The 24,688-nt window shown below is 42.3% G+C and overlaps 1 protein-coding gene and 1 long non-coding RNA gene across 3 annotated transcripts in view; one reads left to right on the forward strand and one right to left on the reverse strand.

The window, feature by feature from the left end:
* Positions 1–4,734, reverse strand: part of LOC130346288 (steroidogenic factor 1-like) — a 232,832-nt gene extending 228,098 nt beyond the window's left edge. Inside the window, exon 1 of one of the 2 annotated variants that reach the window (XM_056554527.1) lies at positions 4,492–4,734. The gene's annotated coding sequence lies outside the window, so the exon portion shown is untranslated. The remainder of the gene's footprint in view (positions 1–4,491) is intronic. The other variant, XM_056554530.1, reaches the window with a different exon arrangement.
* A 13,670-nt stretch (positions 4,735–18,404) lies between these two features.
* On the forward strand, positions 18,405–19,115 carry LOC130346291 (uncharacterized). The gene is made up of 3 exons (XR_008884622.1): positions 18,405–18,476; positions 18,549–18,822; positions 18,930–19,115. It is a non-coding gene; the product is annotated as an uncharacterized LOC130346291 (long non-coding RNA).
* Positions 19,116–24,688: the final 5,573 nt, after the last annotated feature.

The raw sequence follows: 24,688 nt of genomic DNA on the forward strand, positions 1-24,688 counted from the left end.
TTGTCTAACTTTTTATACCTACTATTGGTTGGCATTCTTTTGTACACCAAAATCTTGCCACAATTTTAGCACTTTTTGTCACATTTGAAGACATTCCTATTCATGTAAAGCCAGACGGTTTCCTGTAAAGCCTTTCCACACTGTTGGAAGAGGCATAAAAATCACGTCTAAAGCATATAATAAATATAAGAGAAGATGTATTAGATCAATGCATTTTACAATGAAGTCTAAGTGCAACCACAATAGTAGATCTTCCCCATTCTACTGTAGGCAAAGAAAGAAAAAAATTAAAAAGGAATCTTTGTATACAGTTTAATATTTAAAAAAAAATAAGATTATACATTCCTTTTAAAGCTATAACAGGGGTTTATAAATGGCTGGTGGCCAGGTCTTTGCATTTTCTACACAATTACATATGTGCATATCACCTTGAAAGTTGGATGCCTTGACATATACTGTATTTCTTCTGTGCCTACAAATTAAATTATTAAAGTAGAAAATGAAAACTATGCCACATTTGGAATCCTGACACAGAGGACTGAAAAAAAGAATTGCTGCTTTTTAACAACAACAGAGCTTAAATATTTGTAAAATTATTACAATGTATTGGAATTATGCATGTGGAATTTCTCTAGTTACCCTCTGCCCGTTGTCCTACTACACTTTCTAAAGTAAAAGCAAGCATGAGAAGCTTTCTCTCCTTCCATCATCACATTCATGCCTTCTCCTGCAAATAAAGGAGCACATTTCTAAATACATGTGAAGGCCAAGTTATATAGTGCTGAATTATTTTTTTTTTTTGATTTTACTAGGGTTTCTCGCATCAATTTCAAGACCCATGTTGATTTCACAGGAGCAAATAAAATTCATTAAAGGGGTACTCCGGCGCTAAGACATCTTATTCCCTATCCAAAGGATAGGGGATAAGATGCCTGACCGCGGGGGTCCTGCCGCTGGCGACCCCCGTGATCTTTCACGCAGCACCCTGTTACCATCAGCCCCCGGAGCATGTTCGCTCCGGGTGTGATGACTGCCGATCACGGGGCCGGAGTATTGTGATGTCACGGCTCCGCCCCCGTGTGATGTCACGCTCTGCCCCATCACATAGGCGCGTGATGTCACATGGGGACAGAGCCGTGACATCACAATACTCTGGCCCCGTGATCGGCAGTCATCAGACCCGGAGCAAACATGCTCCGGGGGCTGATGGTAACGGGGTGCTGCGTGAAAGATCACGGGGGTCCCCAGCGGCAGGACCCCTGCGATCAGGCATCTTATCCCCTATCCTTTGGATAGAGGATGAGATATCTTAGTGCCGGAGTACCCCTTTATCTTTGTTCTAATGAATCCACTTTTTAAAACTTTTTTTCTTAACCAAAATAATGTATAGCAAACATTTCTGGCCCGGTTTCAGTGTCGACTCCAGTCCTTACTAGGAGATGCCAACAGGATTTCACATTGTTCTAATGACTGGTGCCATGCCACTCAGGAGCCCTTGTCATAGTAGGACTGGGCCAGCATAGCCTATTAAGAAGTGAGAGCGACAGCCATCACACCTCCCAGCGGGGGCAGATTTAAACGGCCTAGCTCAGATGCGCATGATTTTGGTTCCTACCTGTCACCAGCATTTCTGTTCCCCTGTGCCTATTCTCTGAAATTCTGAGCTGACTTGGCCTTTGCCTGTTTATTGACTATTCTCTTGCCTGCTGAATTGGTATGACATAGTCCTTCTGGTTTTGATCCTCCTACTTGTCCCTGGTTTTTGCTCCTGTCTTTTCTGTGTTGCTAAGCGGGCCTGTATGACCTCCCGATGCCCTGTGCACTTAGCAAATGTAGGGACCATCACTCAGTTGGGGGCTGCCGTTTGGGGCAGATCGCAGATAGGAACAGTGAGTTTAGGTCTGCATTGCTCCTTACCTGCCATGACATAATGATTACAAATTAGTAATTGTTTTCAATATTTACATCTTCTGAGATGAAATAGACTGCATACTCTGATAGGCAAAACTAAATAGACTTTATAAATGGCTGCTCAAAGAGCAGGCACGCCAACGACTGAAAGAGAAATATTTGTGCAGATCCCATGTTGCTGAATTCTTCCTCTGACATGATTTCTGCCAGCAAGAATTTTATTCCACAAATTCCATAAACATCTATGAGTATAGACAGTCTTTTTGTTTGTTGAATCAACAGCCCAAAACATTTAGAAGAAGCATGAAGGGTTAATCAAAAGGATTTTCGTCTTGCTAAATTGCAAAATGGAAAAATGGGTGGTATAAGTTGACACTTTAAGATACTGAGCATACATCAATGCTAAATCTCACTGGGAAAACTTCTTAGTAGTAACAGAGACATTGAGGGACATTTATCAATGTTTGCTTATGTGTTTTTTTTTTAGTAATTTTTTCCTTACTTTTTTTTGCTTATGTGCGACGTATTTATCAACTGGTTTCTGCCTGTTGATAATTTTCTTTCACGTAAGCAATTTTTCCTTTTTTACTTTGGTAGTAGCTTTTTCTGCTCCATGTTTGAGCTGGAGTAAATTTAGTCAATTTTTAACGCTGTTGCGACTTTTTTTTGCGCAGTTGCGACTGTCGCAGTTAATAAATACCTGACTACCCATAGTCCATTTTAAAATTATTACTACATAGTAAATTTTAGGAAAACTTGCTTTTCTCGCTTTCCAGTCAAAATGTTGCACGAAAAATCGCGTAGTCGCAGTTGCGACAATTTTGCGACAATTATAGTAAAGAAAACCTGACTAAACCCGTTGATAAATGTCCATAATTGAGTCCACATACATATTGAAGAACTTCTGGTGCCAGACTGGCAGAGCAGAAGAGATTTCAACAGTGTGATTTCAAGTTACCGTATATACTCGAGTATAAGCCGATTTTTCGTGCTGAAAACGCCCCCCTCTCGGCTTATACTCGAGTGAACTCTCCGCCTGTGGATCCCTCGTCAGTGGTCTTCAACCTGCGGACCTCCAGAGGTTTCAAAACTACAACTTCCAGCATGCCCGGACAGCCGATGGCTGTCCGGGCATGCTGGGAGTTGTAGTTTTGCAACATGTTGAGGTCCGCAGGATGAAGACCACTGATGAAGGGATTGACAGGCAGTGATGATGAAGGGGGGGGGGGGGATGATGACGAAGGCTGCAGTGGGCTTCAACCTGCGGACCTCCAGAGGTTTCAAAACTAATACTCCCAACATGCCTGGACAGCCGATGGCTGTCCGGGCATGCTGGAAGTTGTAGTTATGCAACATCTGGAGGTCTGCAGGTTGAAGACCACTGATAAAGGGATTGACAGGCGGTGATGATGATGGGGGTCTGGATGATGACATGGGGGGATGATGTATTTCCCACCCTAGGCTTATAGTCGAATCAATAACTTTTCCTGTTTTTTTGGGGTGAAATTAGGAGCCTCGGCTTATATTCGGGTCGGCTTATACTCGAGTATATACGGTATTCTCGTGAGAAGTAATATTCTCCATGACTCTTCCTGAATATAAATGACAAAACGAGAGATTGCTGGCTTTTACCCTTTTATTTAGGAGGTCATATTTTTAACCCATCCATGTCTAATATCTTTTATGCTCTACTATAGTGCTTTGTGCATTAGAAGTGAACATGTTAATTACCATTTTACTTTTCTGGATTCTGTACATTTATCTATAACAAAACTGAAGTTTAGTTTTTTTTTTGTATGCAGTTTTTTTTTTTTTATCTATTATAATAGATAATATCATAATAGGTGTGTAGCAGGTATAAATATATCACAAGTGCACTTATTATGCTTCACTTTCACATAAAATGTTCTTCTCTTTTTTCACTTTATGTGTATATTTGTCTGGAAAAATTACTATGGAAACAACCTTAAAGATAATGTTATTCTCTGTCTGAATTGTCCTTATATGGCAGAAATCTATGAATCGTTCCATTGCTTCTTTCTATCCTGATCACCCAAAAGCTAAAAGTTTTAAAAAGTCTACTTACACATATAACATTTCCACAGAGTTGTGGATGCCATAATACTATTATGCCTTTGCTTTTTAATTTAGTTTTTTTAATATATCATTTTTTTTATACCTTTTTAAAGTTCCAGTTGCTCTAAGCATGTTGTGTTTTATGTAACACAGTTGGAAAACATAAAATGGAGTCTATCAACATCTGACCTTTACCACAAACTTAAGTTAGTCCTCTCCTCATCAAAACTAACGACATATCATATCTTTCCCCGCCACTTTGGAAACCATTTTGGACACTTATTTATGCAATGAAAATGAAAACAAAGAAAGAAGGCTGATCTCAACATTTTCTCAACTTAAGCATTAACTATATTTGTGTTTGCTCACAAAAAAAACAATCCACATTTAGACATTTCAAAAAGTAACGGTGACAAGTTTGTCTTGAAAATATACACAAATTAATGACCAAAGCTAAAAAAAAAAAAAAGTGGTAAAAATAAGAATAAAATAAGACAAGCTTACTTTGTATGGTTCTTTGGTTCTTCTTCGAAAGAAGACTTAAGTATGTCCAGATCTGAAGACGTTCGTTATCGCTTACAAAGTGAAACTGGGAAAGACCGGCGCTCGAATACAATATTTTACTCTAATTGTTCCATCCCATCAAAAAGAAAAGACAAGATAGTCTTGATTTATGTTATGGAGGGCACACACGAATCCTGTTTTGCACTTTGCTCTTAGTTGTGAATGCGTAAAGACTAGAATCTCTTGTTATAACTCTGTTTTATATCATTTATCCTATTGGTCCCTACAAACACGTGACCATGTAAAAAAAAAAAAAATCTCAAACAACAAAAGGCATTATAAAAAAAAAAGGTAAGACGGTTTACTATGCAAAATTCGCAGGGTATATATTTAGATCTATTGTGTATTCCATGTTAATAGTTAAAAATATAACACAAATAACTACAAATGTGAATGGGGGACATGTATGAAAGCATTACGTAGTTTTGCGACAGTAAGGTAGCGACTTTTTGATTGTGCAGTGCCCTAAGCTAAAAAAAAAAAGAAACTTGCTTACCAAAGTGCAAAGACGCAAAAAAGTTGCATCGCATGAAATAACCTACCAAATTTCCTCCAGCTCAAACATAAAGCAGAAAAAAAATTGCTTACGTTCAACAAATTTATCAACAGGCTGCAACCAGTTGATAAATAAGTCGCACCGAAGCAAAAAAATAGTAAGGAAACAATAACAAAAAATATAAAAAATACATAAGCAAACATTGATAAATGTCCCCCAATGTTATTATTATTATTATTATTATTATTGTTGTCAAGGAGGGACAGACAACAGTTTTCTGATATTAGGGTATCCCACTACTAAGACCCTAAACTAGTGTTTCCCAACCAGTGTGCCTCCAGCCTTTGCAAAACTACAACTCCCAGCATGCCCGGACAGCCTTCGGCTGTCTGGGCATGCTGGGAGTTGTAGTTTTGCAACAGCTGGATCACACTGGTTGGGAAACACTGCCCTAAACGATCAGCTGTAATCTGTGGTTGAACCCAGCAACCAGGGGTTATCCAGGAAAAAACTTTTTTTTTTATATATCACCTGGCTCCAGAAAGTTACCGTATTTATCGGCGTATAACATGCACTTTTTAGGCTAAAATTTTTAGCCTAAAGTCTACCTGCGTGTTATACGCCGATAAGCCACTGCAGTTCAATGATTTAAAGCGGGCGCTTTAAATCAATGAACTGCAGCGGCTTTGCAGGTGCAGAGACCGCCAGCGCTGCCGGCTTCTCTGCCCCTGCCTGTCCTGGGGTCTAGAGCCCTGCTGCCGTCCCTTCTCTCCCCCTGGCTATCGGCGCCACTGCCCGTTCTCTCCCCCTGACTATCGGTGCCGGCGCCCCATTGCCGGCACCGATAGCCAGGGGGAGAGAAGCGGCGCCGTCAATGGGGCAGCGGCGCCGACAGACAGGGGGAGAGAAGGGGCAGCGGCACCCATTGCCGGCGCCGCTGCCCCGTTGCCTCCCCCATCCCTGGTTGTATAATTACCTGTTGCCGGGGTCGGTTCCTCGCTGCTTCAGGCCTCCGGTGTGCGTCCCCTGCGTCGTTGCTATGCGCTGCACGGCGCGGCGCAATGACGAGTGACGTCATTGCGCCGTGCAGTGCATAGCAACGACGCATGGGACGTTCATGAATGCCGCAGTGCCGGTCCGAAGATCGCAGGGAAGCCCAGTGGCCAGACCCCCCCACGATCAGACATCTTATAGGGGCGGAGTACCCTTTAAGGACCTAATAACTATATTCTCCAACAACCTAAATATAAAGAACCCAATGTTAAGGGGGTACACCCGTGGAAAACTAATGTTTTCAAATCAACTGGTGCCAGAAATGTAAACAGATTTATAAATTAGTAAACAAGATACAGCAGTCAGCACTTCAACCCCCTTCTTTAGCTATATTCCACTCGGACACTGGGTTAGCGCAATGCAGACACTGGAGCTGCACCTGCTGCGGTACAGAAAGCCCACGAATAGGAAGAAGTCCATACAAATCCAAAAAAGAAGAAATAATGGGCTGCACGTGTGCACGCTTCATCAGACCCTGCCCTCTTAGGTGCATATCACCTTAAATACTCTCACCTAGTGACGTGGACGGAGGAGGGACCATCAAGTTTACAAAGATAACATGAAATACAATAAAAACATAAAAATACTGTTTAGGCAATGCAATTTTTCTGTTTTTACAAAAAGACACTAAAATCCAGCCTTTCATTCAGCCCCAGATTTCCTTGTGCATTGGTTTTAATTATCCAACGTGCACAAGGCACTGCTCCCTGGTTACCTCCAGTGTGGCTGGGCACACATTGGCCCTTATTTACTAAAAGTGTTGTGTAGGTTTCTTTGTGGGTTTTAATACCCTACAATTTATATTTGATGGTATTTACTAAGGTTTCCCTACATTTTGTTTTTTTTTTACACATGCTCTGATCTGTCTGGTTTTCCTCAACTCAAATCCACTACATTTTATGTGGAAACCTTAGTAAATATGTTTGGTTTTTGTGAAAATGTCAGGAACACACCCCTTTTTGGAGACCATGCCCCCTTTTCCCGGCAGTCACGCCCCTTTTTCTGGTTTTCCTTTGCAAAATGGAGAGTTAGCCGGCTTTTTTTTCAATTCTGGCACAAAATCTGGCACAGACAGAATTTCTAGCGCAATGCGACAGAATCTGGCGCACAACCCGACAAAACATGTTGTCACGATTCGGCAGGCTGGAGGTGGATCCTCTGTGCCAGAGAGGGATTGGCGTGGACCGTGTCGGTGGACCGGTTCAACGTTGCTACTGGTTTTTTACCAGAGCCCGCCGCAAAGCGGGATGGTCTTGCAGCGGCGGTAGCAACCAGGTCGTATCCATCGGCAACGGCTCAACCTCTCTGACTGCTGAGATAGGTGAGGTACAAGGGAGTAGACAAGAGCAGGGTCGGACGTAGCAGAAGGTCAGGGCAGGCAGCAAGGATCGTAGTCAGGGGCAACGGCAGGAGGTCTGGAACACAGGCTAGGAACACACAAGGAAACGCTTTCACTGGCACAATGGCAACAAGATCCGGCAAGGAAGTGCAGGGGAAGTGAGGTATTAATAGGGAAGTGCACAGGTGAAGGTACTGATTAAAAGCCATGCGCCAATCAGTGGCGCACCGGCCCTTTAAATCGCAAATACCCGGCGCGCACGCGTCCTAGGGAGCGGGGCCGCGCGCGCTGGGACAGCACAGACGGGGAACGAGACTGGAAAGCGGGTCGGGATGCGCATCGCGAGCGGGCGCGTCCCGCATCGCGAATCGCATCCCGGCTGGGGACATTATCACAGCGCACCCGGTCAACAGGTCTGACCGGGGCGCTGCGAACAGGAGAACACTGTGAGCGCTCCGGGGAGGAGCGGGGACCCGGAGCGCTCGGCGTAACACATGTCGGGTTTGCAATATTAAATGAGGGCCATTGTATGCATTTTTATGCTGGGGATCGCCCTTAGCAACAGATCACAAAGGCAGGATCTGCTCCCCCAGCATAAATGCACAACTGCATTTGGGGTTGAGCATTTCCTGCCATTTGAGAACACGTATTTGTTGTTGTTTAAAAACAATACCAGCCCAGAACTGCAGATTTCTGGTCACTTTATATACCAAATAAAAAATTAATAAAAAGCTATCAAAAATCTATCAAAACAAACTAATAAGACTACAGATCACAGCGCAACAAATATGCCCTTATACAGAACCTTATATGAAGAAATAAAAGCAAACCCCTGCAGTATTTTCTTTTTTTTTGCTCTCCATATATTTCTACTCATATATACATTATTATTTCCCTCACATATATCTTCCTGCAGTGTAGTCTTTAAAGGGGTACTCCGGCCATAAGACATCTTATCCCCTATCCAAAGGATAGGGGATAAGATGTGTGACCGCGGGGGTCCCGCCGCTGGGAACCCCCGCAATCTTGCATTCAGTACCCACCTCGGGAGCTGCACGCCGCGCTGCCTGCTCAGAATCTGCCGTTTGACTACCACGGGGCCAGAGTATCATGACATCACAACTCCGCCCCTGTGTGACGTGACGCCCCACCCCCCGCTTTGCAAGTCTATGGGAGGGGGTGTAATAAAATAACTAAGTGTTAAAGAAAACAAAAAAAAACAAATACGAATTACTGGGCTGTTCATGGACAAATGAAACAGCATTTTGTCAACAAAAAATAGAACGTACATTTAGAGTATAAAGGAAAAAAAATGAAAAGACAGTTGATATTGATTTTAATGGATGGAACCTTTATTCACATAATTTTTTTTTTACAGATGTTTGGAAAATTCAAACACATTTGAGCCATTTCATTGTAATTCCATTGTTGTGGTACACAAGTCTGTAGGTCTAGAGCTCAGTAAAAAAAGATCAAGTTCTGGCTCTTGTTAATTCAAGGTTTTCGATTGGGACAAGAAATAATAGAAAAAACCCTTCAAACAAAGTACTGTATTTTTTTTTATACACCCTGTTCCAAATTATTATGCAAATTATATTTAAGTGTCACATAGATTAAAACTTTAGTTTTTTCAGTTTAACTCATGGATGGCATTGTGTCTCAGGGATCTGACACCTGTGATAATTAGACTGCCAGGTGAGCCTAATTTAAGGAAAAAATACTAAAGGTGGGTGTTCCACATTATTAAGCAGTTCACCATTTTCAAAGCAATATGGCGAAGAAAAAGGATCTCTCTGCTGCCGAAAAGAGTGAAATAGTTCAATGCCTTGGACGAGGTATGAAAACGTAAGCGTTAAGAGATTTGTGTTATGATCTGCGCTCCGGCCGCAGATGCTGGCCGTGAGCGCATGGCCCCGTCTCCTTCTGCTGCCGGCGGGGCTGGGATTCGCATCAAGGGACGCACCCGCATGAGAATCCTGGCCTGTCACTCACCTCTTGCTCCTCCTGCCTCCTCCTCTGCCTCTCTGCTCCGGCACACATGTCCCCGTCTCCTAGGGCGCGCACGCCAGTGCGCCCATTAACCCCTTAAGGACACAGGGCGTATCCATACGCCCCCATTTCCAAGTCCTTAAGGACACAGGGCGTATGGATACGCCCTGCCCATTTCCAGCCCCCGCCGCTAGCTCGAGGGGAGCCGGTGCCGGATGCCTGCTGAAATCGTTCAGCAGGCATCCCGGCATATCAACCAGGGGGGTCATTATGTCCCCCCATGTCGGCGATGGCCGCAGATCGCTGGACAATTCAGTCCAGCGATCTGCGGCGGATTCCGGGTCAATTGGGTCTCCGGTGACCCGATATAACTGGCTGATCGGATCAGTCTCTGACGGCCCTGAACAGCAATAGCCAGCAGGGGTGAGGTGGCACTGGTGCCACCTCACGATCGCCCTGATTCGTCGACCGGCCGACCAATCAGGGCACCTGCTGCGGGTGTCACTCCCGCAACCCGCTACGCCCCTCTTCCGGAGGATGTGAGCGGGAAGAAGACCCCGTGAGCTGGGGACCCCAATCCCCGGCATCCCTGTTGGGATCGGGGCCCCAGTAGCGGCGGCGGCGAGGGACTGACCTGCAGTGGCGGCGTGGAGCAGCAGTTGGAGGTGAGTGACAGCCACCTGCTGTTGCTTAGCAACAGCTCCCAGCATGCAAAAAGGGATGTAGTTATGCAACAGCAGGAGGCAGACCACCACAACTCCAGCATTCCCTTATGGGCATGCTGGGACTTATAGTTTTGCAACAGCTGGAGGCACATTTTTTCTATGGAAAAGTGTACCTTCAGCTGTTGTATAACTACAACTCCCAGCTTGCACAATCAGCTAAAGTGCACGCTGGGAGTTGTAGTGGTGCATCTGCTGGTTGCATAACTTCAACTCCCAGCATGCCCGTTGGCTGTCGGTGACTGCTGAAAGTTGTAGTTTTGCAACAGCTGAAGGCATACTGGTTGTGAAACACTGAGTTAAGTAGAAAACCAGTGTGTCTCCAGCTGTTGCATAACTACAATCGCCAGCATCCCCAGCCAAAGTAGTATGCCTCCAGCTGTTGCATAACTACAACTCCCAGCATGTACGGTCTATCAGTGCATGCTGGGAGTTGTAGTTTTGCAACAGCTGAAGGCACACTGGTTGCAAAACACTGAGTTTGTTACCAAACTCTGTGTTTCACAACCAGTGTGCCTCCAGCTGTTGCAAAACTACAACTCCCAGCATGCACTGATAGACCGTACATGCTGGGAGTTGTAGTTTTGCAACAGCTGGATGTTTCTCCCCCCCCCCCCCAATGTGAATGTACAGGGTACACTCACATGGGCGGAGGTTTACAGTAAGTATCCGGCTGCAAGTTTGAGCTGCGGCAAATTTTCTGCCGCAGCTCAAACTGCCAGCGAGAAACTACTGTGAACCCCAGCCCCTGTGACTGTACCCTAAAAACACTACACTAACACAAAATAAAATAAAAAGTAAAAAAACACTACATATACACATGCCCCTACACATCCCCCCTCCCCTCCCCAATAAAAATGAAAAACGTCTGGTACGCCACTGTTTCCAAAACGGAGCCTCCAGCTGTTGCAAAACAACTACTCCCAGTATTGCCAAATAGCCACTGACTGTCCAGGCATGCTGGGAGTTTTACAACAGCTGGAGGCCCCCTGTTTGGGAATCACTGGCGTAGAATACCCCTATGTCCACCCCTATGCAAATCCCTAATCTAGGACTCAAATGCGCATGGCGCTCTCACTTTGGAGCCCTGTCGTATTTCAAGGCAACAGTTTAGGGTCACATATGGGGTATCGCCGTACTCGGGAGAAACTGTGTTACAAATTTTGGGGGGTATTTTCTGCTATTACCCTTTTTAAAAATGTAAAATTTTTGGGAAACCAAGCATTTTAAGTAAAAATAAAAATGTTTTTTTACATATGCAAAAGTCGTGAATCACCTGTGGGGTATTAAGGTTCACTTTACCCCTTGTTATGTTCCGCAAGGGGTCTAGTTTCCAAAATGGTATGTCATGTGTTTTTTTTTTTTCTGTTCTGGCACCATAGGGGCTTCCTAAAGGTGACATGCCACCCCAAAACCATTTGTCGCTCCTTCCCTTCTGAGCCCTCTACTGCGCCCGCCGAACACTTTACATGGACATATGAGGTATGTCCTTACTCGAGAGAAATTGGGTTTCAAATACAAGTAAAAATTTTCTCCTTTTTACCCCTTGCAAAAATTCAAAAATTGGGTCTACAAGAACATGCGAGTGTAAAAAATGAAGATTTTGAATCTTCTCCTTCACTTTGCTGCTATCCCTGTGAAACACCTAAAGGGCTAAAACACTTACTGAATGTAATTTTGAATACTTTGGGGGGTGCAGTTTTTATAATGGGGTTATTTGTGGGGTATTTCTAATATGAAGACCCTTCAAATCCACTTCAAAACTGAACTGGTCACTGAAAAATAGTGAGTTTGAAAATTTTTTGAAAAATGTCAAAATTGCTGCTGAACTTTGAAACCCTCTGGTGTCTTCCAAAAGTAAAAATTCATAAATTTTATGATGCCAACATAAAGTAGACATATTATATATGTGAACCAAAAAAAATTTATTTTGAATATCCATTTTCCTTACAAGCAGAGAGCTTCAAAGTTAGAAAAATGCAAAATTTTCATTTTTTTGATCAAATTTGGGGATTTTTCACCAAGAAAGGATGCAAGTTACCACAAAATTTTACCACTGTGTTAAAGTAGAATATTTCACGAAAAAACTGTCTCGGAATCAGAATGATAAGTAAAAGCATTCCAGAGTTATTAATGTTTAAAGTGACAGTGGTCAGATGTTCAAAAAATGCTCTGGTCCTTAAGGTGAAAAAGGGCTCAGTCCTTAAGGGGTTAATTAAGTAACACTTGTGGCTCAGTAAATAAATTCCTCCACCTTCCACACATCCCTGCCAGATCTTTGTTGCCCTAGTGCCTGAGAGAAAGCGCTTCTGAGTATTGCCTGACCTTGCTCCTTTTCCGCCTGCCTACTGACTACCTGCTACGTTCCTGACTATGCTACTGTGCCGCCTGCCCTGACCTTCTGCTATTCTGACCACAAGTTACCGTATTATAACTGGACCTTGAATTTCCTCAGCCGCGTGTGTGGTCTAGCCATGCCAGGGGTAGCGACCTGGGTGCCACCTGCCACAGCAAGTCCATCCCGCTTTGTGAAAACCAGTGGCACCTTAGACTCCGCTCTCTGGTACGGTCCGTGTCATCAGCCACACAGGTCCAGCGGATCCACTACCACCAGTGTTCCTGTCTACTGAAACGTGAGTGTTACAGTAAAATCCGGCCATGGATCCCGCTGAGGTACCCCTGCCTGAATTTGTGGATCTTCCCTCTTTAATGGACAAAATTTGGACTGTATGGTTCACTTCCGTACTGAATATCTTGTCATGCAAGTGGGAGTGTTGCATAAAGAAAAGATTTAATTCTATGTACTGCCACACTGTACTTCTGAGATTCTTATTGGCCTTCCCTGGCTAAAACGTAATTCCCCGCATCTGGATTGGAAAACTGGAGAAATTGTTCGCTAGGGACAATTCTGTCAAAATCGTTTTCTCCAACCAGTTCAGTCTAAAGTTGTTTCTCGTCTTCCTCCTTTACCTGGCCTGCCGTCACCTTACCAGGATTTTTCTGACATATTCTGCAAGAAGCAGGCTGAGTCTCTGCCTCCACATGTGTGTAAATGTCCAAACTATAAAAAATATATTGTTAATTAAACCGCACGGTCAATGGCGTACGCTCGCGAAAAAATTCCAAAGTCCAAAATAGCGTGTTTTGGGTCACTTTTTATACCATAAAAAAAGGAATAAAAAGCGATCAAAATGTCTGATCAAAACAAAAATGATACCAATTAAAACTTCAGATCATGGTGCAAAAAAATGAGCCCTCATACCGCCCCGTACGCAGAAAGATAAAAAAAAAACTTATAGGGGTCAGAAGAGGACAAAATTTATTAATTTTCATGCATGTAGTTATGATTTTTTCCAAAAGTACGACAAATTCAAACCTATATAGGTAGGGTATCATTTTAATCGTATGGGCCTACAGAATAAAGATAAAGTGTAATTTTTACCAAAAAATTTACTTTGTAGAAACGGAAGCCCCCAAAATTTACAAAATGGTGTTTTTTCTTCAATTTTGTGGCACAATGATTTTTTTCCCGTTTCGCCATAGATTTTAATGTAAAAAAACTGATGTAATTACAAAGTAGAATTGGTGGTGCAAAAAATAAGCCCTCATATGGATTTTTAGGTGCAACATTTAAAGGGGAATGATTTTTTTTTTGTTTCAATTTTTTTATTGAATTTATGAAAGCACAAGTCAACATTGCGCAAGGCGCAAACATTATGAAAGTTACAACAATGCAAAATCTCGTAAAGTTCTGGACAGCTGTATGTATCACAAAATATAAAGATACAGTATGCTCAGAAATATGCATCACGAATGACACTGTAGGTAATGAATACTGCAAGTTCAATTTGTTAGGACAGTAGGACACATATCAGCTTTTCAATATAAACAAGAGTCAGATAGTATCCAACAAACTATGCAATTAAAAACAAGTAGATTAAAGGAAAAGGAAAAGAAAGGAAGAAGGAATAGGAAAAAGAGGAAGGGAGATGCTGCATGTCCAGTAATCAGCTTAGATTATTAACTAAGAGAGATGCCCATATTGTGAGTATATTGTAACCAAGGGTTCCATAAGCGTTCCAACTATATGACTTTATCGGTGTTATATGCAATTGCTCTTTCACTTTTATATAATTGTTTCAGTAAATCAATGAGTTCAGAGAGGGATGGGAAAACCAAGGACTTCCAATGTCTTATGATAATAAGTTTTGCAAGAATAAACACTTTGCATAATATCAATTTAGTTTGTGGATGGAATTGGTCCAATCCAAAGAGAAGTAATGCAGTGGAGGGGGTTAGTGATATTTTCGTGTTGGAAATTTTTTTGCATAATAACCTCTACTTCCATCCAATACCCAGTGAGAAGTGGACATGACCAAAGAGTGTGTAATATTGTCCCTCTATTTCCACAAGCACGCCAACATAGTGGAGACGATGAGATATATATAGTATGTAATATGGAAGGTGTTAGATACCAACGCAATCTAGATTTAATTGCTGCCTCCAAATGTCATATGCAAGGCAACGCTTTGCGTGCCCATTTAAACGAGGTAGCCCACTCAGATGTAGAAATTGTACAGTTTAAGTCTATTTCCCAAGCTTTATACTGGGTGTAGGAAGACAAAGATTCTGAGGATTCCAAAATATCATAAAAAGTTCTCAGACCCTTCTTCTGTAGGCGTAAAAGTTGGAGAGTATCTTTATTATAAGACCAGTTTGTTTGAGTATACAATTGTGGAAAATGCCTAATTTGTAAAATCTTGATTGGGAATGGAAAACAATTGTTGAAGTTTGTCAAATCGTCCGACTATCCCCAGGGTATGATTTTTAAAAGGTAAGGAGGAAAAAATGTAAGTGGAAAAAAAGAAAAACGCTTGGTCCTTAAGGGGTTAATTTCTTATTAGTTAAAAGTGAGGTAATAAATATACAAGATTTTCCAGTACCTGAAATACACAATACATTTATCCAGCAAACCTTTAGCATTTCAGTCACCCGATAATGTTTTTTTTGTGTTGCATGTGCCGTGAACCAGAATTTTCGACAAAAAATCCAAAAACTCTACTCTCCACTTAACTCAGAAAATTCTACAAAAGGGCATGGCCATCAGTGAAAATGGCCGTGAAACTACATTTTCAAAAGAAACCTATAATTTTACTAATGTTTCCACATAAAATGTGGGGGATTTGAACTTTGGAAAACCCGACTGTTACGCCGAGCGGTCCCTGCTCCTCCCCGGAGCGCTCGCGGCGTTCTTCTCTCTGCAGCGCCCCGGTCAGACCGGCTGACCGGGAGCGCTGCACTGACACTGCCGACGGGGATGCGATTCGCATAGCGGGACGCGCCCGCTCGCGGATCGCATCCCAATCCACTTACCTGTCCCGGTCCCCGGCTGTCACGTCCTGGCGCGCGCGCGGCTCCGCTCCCTAGGGCGCGCGCGCCAGCTCTCTAAGATTTAAAGGGCCAGTGCACCACTAGTTGGTGCCTGGCCCAATCAGTGTAATTAGCTCCCACCTGCTCCACATCCTTATAACCTCACTTCCCCTTCCCAGCATTGCCGGATCTTGTTTCCCTTGTGCCTAGTGAAAGCGTTTCCTGTGATTGCCTTACCAGTGTTTCCAGACTTTCTGCCATTACCATCGACTACGAACCTTGCCGCCTGCCCTGACCTTCTGCTACGTCTGACCTCGCCTCTGTCTAGTCCTTCTGTCCCACGTCTTCTCAGCAGTCAGCGAGGTTGAGTCGTTACTGGTGGATACGACCTGGTTGCTACCGCCGCTGCAAGACCATCCCGCTTTGCGGCGGGCTCTGGTGAATACCAGTAGCCGCTTAGACCCGGTCCAACGGTACGGTCCACGCCAATCCCTCGCTGACACAGAGGATCCACATCCAGCCTGCCGAATCCTAACACCGACAGTTCAGAGCAGGTGTAAAAAGAGCACAACGTAGGGAAAATCACCAAATACAGGATACAGTAGTAAATACCATGGAAAAATACCTGTCATAAATGAAAACCCACAAAGAAAACAACACTCTACTCTTAGTAAATGAGGCCCAATATGTCCAACATTTATTGTACAGGTTGTTAGTTTTGAAGATGCAAAATAGCTTTATGTTAGGTGGGAGCTTGGGACCTCTTGAGCCTTGTGTCCATCCTGTTGGTCTTCTTGGTTGCTCTTCACATTTAGGTGTATACTATTATTTTATATCCCATCAAGTGATGGACATTGTTCAAAGCTGATTAAGCAGATGCTTTCATATGTAGAGCAGTGAATATATAGTATGGAAATATAAATACAAAGGTGTTATAACAATAGGTCTCTTTAGAATAAATTGTACAAAAAAACATTTTATGGAAAAAGTTTTAATGAAATGAATTCACACAGAATTAAATTCACTTATAACTCACTTTGTTTTGTTCTATTGATATTTGTACTTTGTAAATTGTCCATTAATAGATAATACAGGTCAAAAGATTTTATGTTCTTCTAGTGACATCTTTCAGAAAAAAAGGAACATGAATAGATAAAAACTATTACTTTTTAGAGTTAGACTATAAAACAATGATAAATATAACATGGCTAAATACACTTGCTTACAAAAAAAATAATACTAATAATAATAAAGCACCTAGACCGAAATATAACTAGAATCCCATGAGCCCCAGGTCAAAGTTTGGACTTGTGTTCCCCCGCCCCCTCCTGACTAATATTCCCCCATATTGTGACCATGTAGCAATTGACTCCAGCAATGGCTCTTCTCTTTTTCTTCTCCAATTGGCCATGATGACTTCTTCCAGCCATGACACTTTTCTGCAGAATGTGACAGAAAAATATCCCAGACTCCTACCTCTCCAAAACTCGTCAGACGTCTATACAATCTCTCCATCTATAGTCTCCCAAACTGTAACCCTCCCCCCCTTAGTGCCCCTAGTTAGGTAGTCTCCCCATTAGGCAGGTACAGATGTGGCAAAATTGTGGTATATTTTGTTAAAGACAGACATACCCACAATGCTTATTGAAATACAGTGGTCCCTCAACATACGATGGTAATCTGTTCCAAATGTACCATCGTTTGTTGAAACCATCGTATGTTGAGGGATCCGCGCAATGTAAAGTATAGGACAGTGGTCTACAACCTGCGGACCTCCAGATGTTGCAAAACTACAACACCCAGCATGCCCGGACAGCCGACGGCTGTCCGGGCATGCTGGGTGTTGTAGTTTTGTAACATCTGGAGGTCCGCAGGTTGAAGATCACTGGTATTGGAGGTTGTACTCAAGTGTCCCCGCCGCTCAGGACCGTCACCGCTCGTCACCGCTGCCCTGTATGTCGCCCTCCATCGCTGTCGCCGCGTCCCCGACGCTCCGGCAAGGCCTCTGCTTCCCCGGCATCCTCGCTCTCCGTCGCTGCCATCACATCGCTACGCACGCCGCTCCTATTGGATGACGGGACAGCGTGCGCAGCGACGTGATGACGACGATGGAGAGTGCCGATGATGCAGGGATCCCGAAGAGGACGCGCCGGAGCCCCGAGGACAGGTAAGTGATCGTCAGCGGACCACACGGGGCACCGTAAACGGCTATCTGGTGGCAGCTGAAGCAGTCTGCGCCGCCGGATAGCCATTTATGCGATGGCCCCGACATACAAAAGCATCGTATGTTGATGCTGCCTTCAACATGCGATGGCCTCTGAGATGCCATCGTATGTTGAAATGATCGTATGTCGGGGCCATCGTAGGTCGGGGGGTCACTGTAACTTAACACTGACTAACGTAATAATGAATAAACATTTACTGAAAATGAACTGAAGAAAATCAGACATTGCTTCTGAATTGTGGTTCAATTATAATAAGTTAAAAACAAAATAATGAAACGGTCATGGACAAAAATGATGGTTTCCCTGAACTTAATATTCTGTGGCACAACCTTTTGAGACACTGCATTGAAGTGATTTCTGTAACTCTCAATGAGACTTCTGCACTTGTCTCCTGGTATCTTGACCCACTTCTCATAAGCAAACTGCTCCAGCTTTCTCAGGTTTTAGGGTTAACTGCTCAGGGCTCTTGGAAGAGCGCTCTCAGAATAGTCAAATGTTTTGCTCTTAGCCATTCCCAGGTGTTTTTAGCTTTGTGTTTTGGGTCATTATCCTCTTGGAGGACCCATAATCTGCGACTGAGACAAAGCTTCCTGACACTGGGCAAAACGTTTCACTCCAGAATGCCTTAATACTCTTGAGATTTCATTGTATCCTGTCCAGATTCAAGACACCCTGTGCCAGATGCAGCAAAGCAGCCCTGAAACATAACCGAGCTTCCACCATGTTTTACAGTAGGTACAGTGTTCTTTTCTTTTTTGTATGCTTCATTTTTGCATCTGTAAACATAGATCTGATGTGTCCAGATAAGAAAAACACCAGTGGCACCGATACCTTATCAACGCAGCACCTCGAGATGGACAATGGCGATATTCGGGCAGTAACCAGAACCTTCAGATGCGGTGATGCTAGGACAGATATGCAGCAATAAATGTAATGACCAAGAAATACAAAAACAGGTGTCCTGCACTCACCGCTTCAATTCTGATTATTCGGCTCCCATTTCTGGCTGCTCCTCCGGAACCGGGGCTGGCGGACGCGTGGGGCGCTCAGATCTGATGTGTGTAAAGTATAGAAATGGTAAGGTAGTACTCACCCTCCAGCTGGTGTATATATACATATATATATATATATATATATATATATATATATATAATCCTTTATTAAAACACCACAACAATGCACAGGACAAAGGAAATGAAGAACAGATTCACCGCTGCTCTCCAAGGTCCCGGGACGGCTCTGTTTCACAGCAATTACCTATGGATCTGATGTGTGTTGTCAAAAAGCTCCAGTTTTGTCTCATCTGTCCAAAGGACATTTTACTGGAAGTCTTGTGGCTTTGAGCTGAAACACAAAGTCTGCCCTTCAAACCTGAGAGACCTGACGAATTTTGGACCAAAATACCTGTAGACAAGTGCAGAAGTCTCACTGAGAATTACAGAAATCTCTGGAGTGCCTGCCTCAAAAGGTTGCTCAACCAAATATTTTCTTCAGGATATCATTGTTTTTGTCTACGCTAGTTTTCAAAATGAACCAAAATTCACAAGCAAAGTCTAATATTCATCAGTTCGTTTTCAGTAAATCTCATTTATCATTACTTTTGTCAGTTTCAAGTTATTTGAGGGAGCATAGTGGGTTTTTCTGTCTTAAACAGAAAGGTAGCCCCCCCCCCATTAGGCAAACAGTCCCCCCAGTAGGGGGGTACTTCCCAGATTAGCCAGGAAGCCTCCCACCTCCCTGCCTGCTAACATAATAATCATTATATATATATATATATATATATATATATATATATATATATATATGCAAATCAAAAATAGTTGCAGTATCTTGTAATGCCTTTTTTATTGGACTAACAGAATTTTGTAGAGACAGGCTTTCGGGATTCCTCCCTTTATCAAGTCCAAAGCCAATTTGAGATTGAGATTTGCTTTGGACTTGATGAAGGGAGGAATCCCGAAAGCTTTTCTCTACAAAATTCTGTTAGTCCAATAAAAAAAAGTATTAGTTTTCTACCGGAGTACCCCTTTAAGCCTTCCAGTACTTATCAGCTGCTGTATGCCCTTGAGGAAGTCATGTAATCTTTTAAGTCAGACACAGTGCTCTCTACTACCACCTCTGCCAATATTAGGAACTGTCCCCACCAGCAGCAAATCTCCATAGCAAACCTCCTCTGCTCTGGACAGTTCCTAACAAGGACAAAAGTGTCAAAAGGAGCACCATGTCTGACTGTAAAGAATTACACAACTTCCTCTGGGGCATGCAGCAGCTGATAACAGGCTGCAGGTTTTTTTTATTGAAATAATTCACAAATCTGTAGATTTGAAAACAGTTTTGTCTTCGAAATATCCATTTAACACTTTTCACCCTCGAATTGGGATTAGGGAAAGCCATGTTTTTACAATTTAAAAGTGGGCAAAAAAAGTTTGATCATCTCCAGTTTATTCCTATACAAGGCATGGATACCTGTCAACAGGTCCCAAAAATGTAATTAAATAGCCCTGGGTGCCCTGATCACCCACCTTTTTACAGATTCTTGATACACCCTTCCTTTCCTGAGATATGAGAGTTTATAGTTTGTCTGAAAATCCACGGAATCAGTCAGAAGGACGTGAATGAAATTTTGATAATAGGAGTGTCGGGTGATGGGCGAGATTATACAGTCAGGAGGTGTGAATGTTGCACATTAAAGGGGTACTACAGTGGAAAACATTTTTTTTTCTCCAAATCAACTGGTCTCAGAAAATTTTATTGATTTGTAAATTATTTCTGTTAAATAAATCTTAATCATTCCAGTACTTATCAACTGCTGTATGCTCCAGAGGTAGTCGAGTAGTTCTTTTCTGTCTGACCACAGTGCTCTCTGCTGACACCTCTGTCTATGTCAGGAACTGTACAGAGCAGGAGAGGTTTGCAATGGGGATTTTCTCCTACTCTGGACAGTTCCTGACATGGACAGAGGTGTCAGCAGAGAGCACTGTGGTCAGACTAAAAAGAACTATACAACTTCCTCTGGACCATAGAGCAGCTGATAAGTACTGGAAGAATTAAGATTATTTTTTATAGAAGTAATTTACAAGGCACCAGTTGATTCGAGAAGAAAATATATAGTTTTCCACCGAAGTACCCCTTTAACCCCTTCCCCCTTTGGTGACTTTTGTTTTTTCTCTTCGCCTTCTAAAAATCATAACACTTTCAATTTTACACCTAAAAATCCATATGAGGGCTTGTTCTTTGTGCCAACAATTTTACTTTGTAATACCATTAATTCTGTGAGGGGTGAAGTTTCCAAAATGGGGTCACATGTGGGGGGGGTCCACTGTTCTGGCACCCTGGGGGGCCTTGTAAACGCACATGGCCCCCCTTCTGTTCCAACCAAATTCTCTCTCCAAAAGCTCAGTGGCATTCCTTCTTTTCTGAGCATTGTAGTTCACCCGCAGAGCACTTTACATCTACATATGGGGTATTTCCTTACTCAGAAGAAATGGTGTTACAAATTTTGGGCATTTTCTCTTTTTACCCCTTGTGAAAATGAAAATTTGGGGTAACACCAGCATTTTAGGGAAAAAAAACCTAACTTTTCATTTTCATGTCCAAATTTAGCGGAAATTTGTCAAACACCTGTGAGGTGTAAAGGCTCACTATACCCCTTGTTACATGCCTTGAAGGGTGTAGTTTCCAAAATAGTATGCCATGTGTTTTTTTTTTTGTTTGTTTCTTTTCTTTGCTGTTCTGGCACCATAGGGGCTTCCTAAATGCGACATGCCCACCAAAAACCATTTCAGCTAAATTTTATAAAAGCCAAATGTGACTTCTTCTCTTCTGAGCATTGGAGTTCACCCACAGTGCACTTGACGTCAACACATGGGGTATTTCCATACTCAGAAAAGATGGGGTTACAAATTGGGGAGGGGGGGTATTTTCTCCTATTACCACTTGTCACAATGTGAAAAAAATAATTTATTCACACATCCAACTTTAACAAAAAGTCGTCAAACACCTGTGGGGTGTAATCGCTCACTGTACCCCTTATTACGTTCCTTGAATGGTGTAGTTTCCAAAATAGTATGCCATGTGGTTTGTTATATATTTTTTTGTTGTTGTTGCTGTGACATGCCCACCAAAAACCATTTCAGAAAAACTCACTCTTCAAAATCCCATTGTTGCTCCTTCCCTTCTGAGCCCACAGAGCATTTAACATCCACATATTAGGTATTTCCTTACTCAAGAGTCACAAATTTTAGGGTGATTTATCGCCTTTTACCCCTTGTGAAAATTCAAAAACTGGGTCTACAAGAACATGCGAGTGTAAAAAATTAAGATTTTGAATTTTCTCCTTCACATTGATGCTATTCCTGTGAAACACCTAAAGGGTTAACACACTTACTGAATGTAATTTTCAATACTTTGAGGGGTGCAGTTTTTATAATGGGTTAATTTATGGGGTATTTCTAATATGAAAGCCGTTCAAATCCACTTCAAAATTGAAGTGGTCCCTGAAAAATTCCGATTTTGAAAATTTTGTCAAAAATTGGAAAATTGCTGCTGTACTTTGAAGCCCTCTGATGGCTTTCAAAAGTAAAAACATGTCAACTTTATGATGCAAACATAAAATAGACATATTGTATATGTGAATCAATATATCATTTATTTGGGATGTCCATTTTCCTTATAAGCAGAGAGCTTCAAAGTTAACCCCTTAAGGACGCAGGGTTTTTCTGCTTTTGCATTTTAATTTTTTCCTCATCACCTTCTAAAAATCATAACGCTTTCAATTTTGCACATAAAATTCTATATGATGGCTTATTTTTTACGCCACCAATTCTACTTTGCAGAGACATTAGTAATTTTACCAAAAAATCAAGGGCGAAATAGAAAAAAAATTCATTGTGCGACAAAATTGAATAAATATGCCATTTTGTAAATTTGGGGGCTTCCATTTCTACACAGTGCATTTTTTGGTAAAAATGACATCTTATCTTTATTTTGTAGGTCCATACGGTTAAAATGATACCCTACTTATATAGGTTTGATTTTGGCGTACTTCTGAAAAAAATCGTAACTGCATGTAGAATAATGTATACGTTAAAAATTCTCATCTTCTGACCCCTACAACTTTTTTTTTTCCGCGTACTGGCCGGTATGAGGGCTCATTTTGTGCACCCTAATCTGAAGGTTTTATCGGTGCCATTTTTATATTGATTGGACTTTGTCATCACTTTTTATTCATTTTTTCATGGTATAAAAAGTGACCAAAAATACGCTATTTCGGACTTTGGAATGTTTTTTTGCACGTACGCCATTGACCGTGCGGTTTAATTAACAATATATTTTATAATTTGGACATTTCCGCATGCGGCGATACCAGATATGTTTATTTTTATTTACACTGTTTTTTATTTTATGGGAAAGGGGGGTGATTCAAATGTTAAAATGTTTCATCAAGTTTTGGAATTTTTTACCAAGAAAAGATGCAAGTATCGATGAAAATTTGCCACTAACATAAAGTAGAATATGTCACAAAAAAACAGTCTTGAAATCAGAATGAAAATTAAAAGCATCCCAGAGTTATTAATGCTTAAAGTGACAGTGGGCAGATGTGCAAATAATGCTCGGGTCCTTAAGGTGAAAATGGACTGAGTCCTTAACCCCTAAAAGACCAAGGACGTAAACTTATGTCCTGGTGAGGTGGTACTTAGCGCACCAGGACGTGTATTTACATCCTGTACATGACCGTGAGCATCGGAGCGATGTTCGGATCATGCGTGGCTGGTCTCAGCTGCTGATCGCAGCCAGGGACCCTGCGGTAATGGCCTACATCCGCGATCGCGCAGATGTCTGCCATTAACTCCTCAGATGCCATAATCAATACAGATCACGGCATCTGCAGCAGTGCGGTCAGAAATATGGATGATCGGTCCGCACGCAGCGCTGCCGTGTTGATCCGATAATCCAGAACGGCGCACGGAGGTCCCCTCACCTGCCTCCGCCGCCTTCCACCGGTCTGAAATCGAGAAGACCAGAGCAGAAGATAGCCGATAATACTGATCAGTGCTATGCCCTATCAATAGCACTGAACAGTATTAGCAATCAAATGATTGCTATAGTCCCCTATGGGGACTATTAAAGTGTAAAAATAAAAGTAAAAAAAGTAAAAACTAAAGTAAAAAAAAATTGTAAAATCCCTTGCCCTAATAAAAAAATAAAATGTCCTTTTTTCCCATTTTACCCCCATAAAGTGTAAAAAAAAAAATGTATACACATATTTCGTATCGCTGTGTGCATAAATGTCCGAACTATTAAAATATAATGTTATTGCTCCCGTAATTTGTACGACGTGAACTAAAAAAAAAAAAAGCGCAACAATAATAGAAAAGTATGTAATCATGGGTATAATTTTAATCGTATTTACCCACAAAATTGAGAACACACGTCATTTTTACTGTAAATTGTACGGCGTGAAAACAAAACCTTCTAAAATTTGCAAAATTGCGGTTTTCTTTTTAATTTCCCCACACAAATAGTATTATATGGGTTGCGCCATACATTTTATAGTAAAATGAGTGATGTCATTATGCAGGACAACTGGTAATGCAAAAAACATGCCCTCATACTGGTCTGTGGATGAAAATATAAAAGAGTTACGATTTTTAGAAGCTGAGGAGGAAAAAAGTAAATGCAAAAATAAAATTGGTCTGGTCCTTAAGGTTAAAATGGGCTTGGTCCTTAAAGGGGTTGTGTGCTGCCCTGACTTTCAGAGCTCCGCTCACAGCGTCCAGAAGTTCATTACCCCGAACGCTGTGTGCGGGCTTCCGTGTTTGCAGCCGCCGGGCGTGACGTCACGCCCGGCCCCTCGCGATGTTTTGCCCGCCCCCTCGTGACGTCTCGCCCGCCCCCTCAATGAAAGTCTATGAGAAGGGGGCGAGACCGCTGTCACGCCCCC

This window comes from Hyla sarda, unplaced genomic scaffold (assembly GCF_029499605.1).
Source record: "Hyla sarda isolate aHylSar1 unplaced genomic scaffold, aHylSar1.hap1 scaffold_78, whole genome shotgun sequence".
Classification (NCBI taxonomy): Eukaryota; Metazoa; Chordata; class Amphibia; order Anura; family Hylidae; genus Hyla; species Hyla sarda.